The following is a 7600-nucleotide window of genomic DNA, read 5'->3' on the forward strand; positions in this document are numbered from 1 at the left end:
GCACCACAGGCATCACCTAGGATGGTCTGGGCAATGCCTCTGCAGGATCTAGGTAGCCCTGGCCCAACGTGGGTCACTAGAACTGACTCCTGCCTATGGGACTGGGCACCTACAGTACCTGTGTCAGTGGAACAGCCCTCCAATTGTATTGTCCTAAGTTCTGGCCCTGAGGCTCTCACAGTGCCTGGGCCCAGTGATCCCACCTCTGTGGTGCCAGAGCTTCCACCAGGCCTACGACACTGCCCCTGAGATTCAAACATAGTACTAGGACACCAAAACCTTACCCATGGGTCTCCACCACTCCCACTGGTCCCACAGAACTTCCCTAAGATTCAACACTCTACCAGGGACTCCTCAGCCTTGAGCTGCTATAACTTGGAATTGCTCCTAGAAAATACCCACATCTCAGACATATACAACCAGTGCCTAGATACCCTCATGTAGCTGCCACTGTCATCTCTATGGGGAGATGAGGAGACCCAAGCAGACCAATTCCCACCAGCCTCAGTGGATATGGTCTCACACAGCCCCAAACTTGAATTTCCGACAACAGTATGGTGAAAAACCAACCACCCTGAACAAAGATTATTCAGCACTAGCTTGAACTTGGATAATCACAGGGGAGTGGAACAAAAGAGAACACCTGAAGTACAGGCTTTCGGCACTCCTGTCCCTCCCCTGCTGGGTCAATATTGCAGGGTACAATGTGGAAGTACCATCTTGGGACCTTTCCTGTTGCTTAGCAGGAGAGTCTCAAGCAAAGGACAGATGACTTGCAAACCCATTGGCTGGTGAGACCCATGGAATCTATGCAATCCCAGAACATAGACATTCTGGGGAGGCTGCCTTCTGGGGACAGGAATAAAGATGACCAGAGTGTCACTTCTCCATTCAGACGCCTTCCTTTCCCTCCTCTCCCTCCACCCACTGCTGCTGTGTGGCATGGGTGCTCAAAGACACAATTGAGCCAAGACTCTCAGGAATGGCTGCTTCTCCCTTGTCGCTGTGTCCATTACATTGAGGTTTCCACAGAGGAACCCTACAGAGAGTAGGGTTCACATATTTCCTTTTCAAAACCTGCAGTGCGCCAAGGAGTGCCTGTACTGTGAGTTCCTTGCCCACAAACCCTTCTCAGGGTAGTTCACATGACTGGTCCAGCAGATGAGGGAATACACTAAAGTGAAGGGACACTAAATTTGCTTAAGCACTTCACAGGCAGCTTAGGACCAGCTCCCTCATCCTCGGCATGGTCAGGAATTGAACTCAGAGTACCACAGGAAAGTCTGGCAGGCTGGATCCCATACCACCAGGGCTCAGTTGTATTCCTCAAGGACACAAGAGATTTGTAAATTACTCTTAGAACGAAAAGGACCCCATGTAGGCAGAATTGAAAGGAAAGTGCAGTGTGGTATGAGCGGAGCACCCTCCCCCCACAGGAAAGCCATGTTTTCAGTTTTTGGTGGAATCTTGGACAGGAAAGATTCCAACCCATGGCACCACTGCCAGTGAACTCAGCTGATTTGGCTTCTGCTTGCAGTAGAAACCAGAGACCTGGGAACACTGGAAGACAGAGAAGAGTGAAACCTACTGCCAATAACCATATGGTAAGTCTCAGATTGCCCTTCCCCATGAGCAGACTTTCTAGACTGGTGGGGTTGCTATAGCCCCTCCCTGGTGGTTTTTACCAGCAGCCTAAGAGTGGCCCCTCCACCCCTGCCAAGACAGCTCTTATTGCTGTCCTTTGTGGAAAAACAACAGGTGGGCAAAAATAACACTGCAGTTGGCTCTTTTCAGCAAGCGTCACCTCATGGCAGAGAAGACTTGTATAGTCCATTACAGCATTTACTAATTCAAGCACTTATACAGAGAATGCCTAATTCTTACCCACAGGCACCTCTCCCCAGAGATTAACCTGGGGATAGCAACATAATCAACACTGTTTAAAAAAGACCACAAGGCTGGGGAAAGAATAAGGATTACAAAGACCTGCAAGATCAAGAAGAGAAAGGGAATCTGCTCACACATACTATGCCAACACTACAGTTCAAAATAACTAACAATTGAAAAAAAAAATTAAAAAATCCTAGAGTCTCTATAAGCAAGGTACCCATCTGGAACCTAGACCCACACCAAGGTACCCAAAAGTAGAACCAAAGGTCCTTTCTCAATATATGCTATAGAAACCTTTATAAATACTAGTGGGTGGGTGGGGGGCTTCTAAACAAAAGAAAATCAGAAAATCCAAAATCAAAGGCAATTGCTGCTCCAGATTAGAATGAATAAGTGTAAAAACTCTAGAAGTGTGAAAAAATAGAATGAAAGGACACACCAGAAGAGTACACCAGCTCTCTGGCAATGGATCCCAACTAAAATGAAAATATTGAAGAAACAGATAAAGAATTACAAATGTGGATTAGAAGGAAGCTCAATTCAATCCAAGAGAAAATGGAAAACCAAAGAAACCAGAAAAACAATTAATGAAATAAATAAAAATATTACTAAAGAGACACACATATTTTAACAAATCCAAATAGAACTTATGGAATTGAAAATTTCATGTAAGTAAATACAAAATACAGCAGAAAGCTTTAAGAATAGAAGACAACAGGTGGAAGAAAGAATTTCAGAGCTTGACAACAACTCTGCTGAAGTAACCCAGTCAGTCAAAAATACTGACTAAAGAATCAATAGGAACAAAGTGTACGAGGAGTAAGAGATTATGTAAAATGGCTAACTATGAAAATCACAGGCATCCCTGAGGGTGAAGAATACAAAGCACAAGGTCATATGGAAAACATATTTGAGGGAACAATTGAGGAAAAGTTAAGGTAAGTCTTGCTACAGATTTAGATATCCAAATACAGGAGGCTCAAAGAACATTATAAGGAGGCAATCACCAAGACAGGCGGTAGTCAACAGACTGGCCAAAGTCCTCAGGGAGAGGGAACTCCTTCAAGACATGAGGTAAAAACATCAAGTATCTTACAAAGGAAAACCCATCAGGCTAACCACAGACTACTTTGCAGTGGAGACCTTAGGTAAAAAAAAAAAGAAAAGAAAAAAAGAGGTTGGAGACATTCTCGAAAAGGTCTTACCATTTAACACGTGCTCATTAAATGCTTACTGAGTAAATGAATGAACTTGTGAGTGTAAGAATAAATTAAGCAGATGTCATTGTTATTAAAGATATTCAATAAAATATTCAACTATGCTTAATTGCTTGGAGTCTGCAGATATATTATTTTTTGCATATTTAATAATATTTTCAAATATTCTTCTGAATCAATACTTTGGTTCCATAAAAATACATTAGGACTTATTTATTAAAGATGTCCGTATCCCTTGTACCAATCACAAAGGATAATAGTTTCTCCATTTTTCTCAAATGGAGCAATGTGACACTTCATTACCTCTATATTTCATTACACATATTTCTCTTGCTTTGTGATACCAATCACTCCCACAGACTTCAGGGTACATGCCTCCCAAGACCCAGAAAGAAAGGTTAGAACAACCTGCCAAATTTACTGCAGCTACTTGTAAACTTGTTAAAATGTGCTTTACAAAAACAATGTTAGAGCAGATTAAAATTAACAAAATCATATTGAAATCCAGGAAGAGAATTAAAAACAATAAATATTGTATTCACAGTTGGGAGGTGAGATGGCTGTAAACATAGAGAGGCACAGAGTCATTGATGGCTTTTTGCTTTGAACATCATACTGCTAGACAATTTTCTTAATTTTATTGCCATCTTACAGCCAATACTTTATCTATTGGCATTACTGATATTAGTTGTCAAGGTAATACACTATGTTTCTTAGCTATTTATGAAGTTTAAGGTTTTATAGTCACTTGTGGGTAGAGCTAACTGAGTTTGATTTCAGACTCCACCATTTATGATGGGACATCTGTCAAGTTGCCTCATCTATTCAATTATCAACTTCCTCAATTTCAAAATAAGGATAAAATAGAAGTTACTTCACCAAGTGTGTTTGTGATAATTAAATAAGATAATCTAATATATTTCTATATTACTGCCTCTTAAGGCAACAAAAAAAAGTTACAAGTCCTTACACATGGCAAGTGAATTCTTTTTTTTTTTGAGACAGAGTCTCATGATGTCACCCTCAGTGGAGCTGTGGCATCACAGCTCACAGCAACCTCTAACTCTTGGGCTTAAGCAATTCTCTTGCCTCAGCCTCCTAAGTAGCTGTGACTACAGGCACCCATCACAATGCCCAGCTATTTCCCCCATGATCATAACGTACGAAGGACTTCTTTTGCTTCTTTAAGAGTAATTCTATGAGTCAGCCCTATTTCATTAGCCCTCAAACTATTTTTAGGCGTTATGTCACAGACTATTTTCATAAATTCCCACAAAACTGTCTAGGGATCTTTTCATCCAGCTAACTCTCTTTTTATTCCAATTGCTCTTATATGACTCATCTTCAATCAGTTTCACCCAATTCATAATTGAATTGTTAAAATTTAGAAATCAAAGATGAATCAGACAAAAAGGGAATCTGAAAAAAAAGTAGTAGGTGTAAACGGTAGGGAAAATTTCAGGCTGGTATTTTACAACTTGATTACTGCTACTGATTTGCTGGGGATGAAGATTCAGAGACAAGAGATCCAATTGAAAGAGAATACCTCTCCTCTAACATCAAACATCTGAAGGTACTGAAGTTAGTTTTCTTTATTATATTTAATTCTGTAGCATAAAACAGAAATACAGAAATTTTTAACTTTTATGATCACAATACTTTTTGAAAATAGAAACAACAAAAATTCAGTACTATATAAATACAAATATAAAAGAATTTCCATGAGTTCCAAGGAAACTCTGAAGCCTTCCTATGGATCCTCCAAGGCTACATTAACAGTAAATTGTAAAAGCTTGATTTTGAATGTGACAATACACCTAAAAGTTTCCTTATTTCTTTTTGACTTGGAATTTCCTATAGGTAATTAAGTAGTTTGCATAGAATAGATGCCTGTATATAGGCAGATGCAGCCCCTCCTCACGTACATTCATCAGCTTAGAAAATGCGAGCATCCCCCTGGAAAAATGAACTGGGAAGCAGCCCAGCATATTGCTTAGATATCCCTAAAGGCAATATACCTTAATAGACACTCCAGTGGTCAGTGGTTCTGCAGTTACAATCTCTTATCCCACAGATACTGAGTAGAGCTCCCAAACCCTCCTCTTAAGAGTCCTATGCTCCCACACTATCCTTAAAATAAGACATCAATAGCAACCTCAACTACCAAGAGGAACACATAACAAAACTCATGAAGGCTATCTTTCTCGTGCATTTTACCTACCTAATTTTTAGTTCTTATAGCAAAGTATTATTGCCACCCATTTTACAGATGACAAAACCGAACCTCTGAAAGATTGATTTTTCCCAGTGTCAAACACCAAATGGATTATTTTCATTACACCACAGACATATAAATAAATAGAAATAGCTCCTTAGGAAAATTATTCTCTGGATACTCACCACAAAAACTTACATACCCAGGCCAAATGCCCTTAGTGCCCACCAAAGTCATGCGTATGAAAGAAAAAGTGTTAAATGTCTTCTCTCTCTATCAGGTTAACTGGCACTGACTTGGTCTTTTTCTCTGGACATCTTTCAAAATAAATAAATCGCAGCTACTGTTTCAGAGTACAACAACGTCTTAGGCCGCACATTGTTATTTTAAGCTTTTGCCTCTGTGTCTGCAAATCAGTTGACACGTTCCAGTCTGGCAGGACTGTTGGCTTCCCCCCCTCATCTGTTCCTTCTCCCCTTCCCTCCCCACTGCACCCCCACCTCTTCCCTAGATGACAGACTGACAGACAGGACTAAGTGTACCTTGTTTAAACATCTGCTTTATTACTGATGAGTGACTGCCCTGTGAGTAGGCTGGGGTTTTTTTCTTATCTTTTGCTTAGGAATTCAGATGGTCTGATTAGAAAGCTGAACTGTTTGGAAGAGCCTGACAGATGCCTCTTACTTTCTTTAAGACCACCATGAATGCTGAGGCATTCCGCTCAGACAATTTTCAGTGGTGGAACAACTGTCTAAGTACCTGTCTATGCCAAGCACGCATTTAACTGAGGAATCCCACTTCCACACCCAAGGATTAGTTTTCTTTGGGGAAATAATTGGATAAAGAGCCATAATTCTGTAAATGTTATGAATCTGTTAAGGGTCAGCTGCTGCAATTGTGTAGCAGAGTGACTGTTGAGAAGAGTGACTATTGGCGGAACTATAATAAAACTCAGAGAAAGCTAATGACAGGAAAAAGGAAGCCAGCAAGCCCAGAACGTTACGTGTAATAGAAAGTACAAGGAAGAGCGTGGGTCCCATAAAAGAGCCTATAGATCTTTTAAAATGTGTAGCTCTTTTTAGAACTTCTTTTAAAAAGTATTCTAAAACAAAGAACATTTTGGGGGTTCAAATGTCAACTATAATGATTTTGAATTCAGCAAGGTGGAAGAAAATAAGTATTGAATTCCAAAAATACCTATTATTACACTCCAGTTAGGATCCTTCAGGAAGGAAAAGTATGACTCCTTCTGACTTGACGCGAGAGAATTATATTCCATAAAAAATAGTTCTATCAGGGAGTTTTATAATATGTGTAGAAGTTGAGACTCTCAAAAGAAAGAAAGAAATCAGTTTGGGGAGGGAATAACAGGAAATAAATACAGGAAGGGAATACAAAGGGAAGAGAAGGTAACACTACAGATTACGTTGGGGCGCCCTTAAATCTCTGTACTCACTTTAGCTTGTTGCTCCCCCTTCTACTGCATGAAGCTCATTGAGTTTCAATAGAGCTTTTCCCTACCAGTGTTCCTCTTTCTCTAGCGCTTCCCTTACATGTTTCCTCCATATTCATTCAAGATGCAGCTTACATGTCATTACTTAGAGAGTTCTTCCTTAAACGTGCAATTTAAAGAGCTCAGACACTCAGTATCCCTTGACTTTGTTCCATTTTTACTACCTTTAATCTTCTGGGGGGGGGGGGTCCGAACTTTTTTAATCTTTCACAAAACTTCTCTCATTCGCCACTGTATTTTTAGCACTTAGCACATAATGGATAGTTAATGAAAGTTTGTTGAGACTAAGATTGGAAGAATACAGAGATGATGAGCGTGGCCCCCGCCACAAGGCTGACACACAAACTCATGAAGTGCTCTATATTTTTAGAAGCTACAAAGAACTCAAGCAAATCAGCAAGGAAAAATCAAACTCCTTTAAAAAGTGGGCAATAGACATGAACAGAAATTTTGCATTTGAAAATAGTGTAACGGCCAAGAAAAATGTGAAAAAAATGCCCAACCTCAATAATTATCGGGGAAACGCAAATCAAACAAGGTGCTATCACCTAACTCCAGTGAGACTAGCTCCCATCAGAAAGCCCCAAATTAGCAGATGGTGGCCTGAGCACAGGAGAGGACCACTCATTCACTGTTGGTGGGGCTGCAGACTAACACAACGTCTGTGGAAAGTAGTATGGGGGTAGGGAGTTGACATACTTTTCCAGTGTCTGAAAGAGATTCTAGAGAATGCCACTCTTCCAACACAGAGGGTCTAGATCTAAG

General features: G+C 40.3%; 1 non-coding gene across 1 annotated transcript; it reads left to right on the forward strand.

The window, feature by feature from the left end:
* Positions 1-7098: 7098 nt before the first annotated feature.
* Positions 7099-7203, forward strand: LOC111722987. Its single transcript, XR_002771610.1, has one exon. It is a non-coding gene; the product is annotated as a U6 spliceosomal RNA (small nuclear RNA).
* Positions 7204-7600: the final 397 nt, after the last annotated feature.

The sequence above is a fragment of the Otolemur garnettii genome, unplaced genomic scaffold, assembly GCF_000181295.1.
Source record: "Otolemur garnettii isolate 467f Iridium unplaced genomic scaffold, OtoGar3 scaffold00006, whole genome shotgun sequence".
In the NCBI taxonomy this organism is placed as follows: domain Eukaryota; kingdom Metazoa; phylum Chordata; class Mammalia; order Primates; family Galagidae; genus Otolemur; species Otolemur garnettii.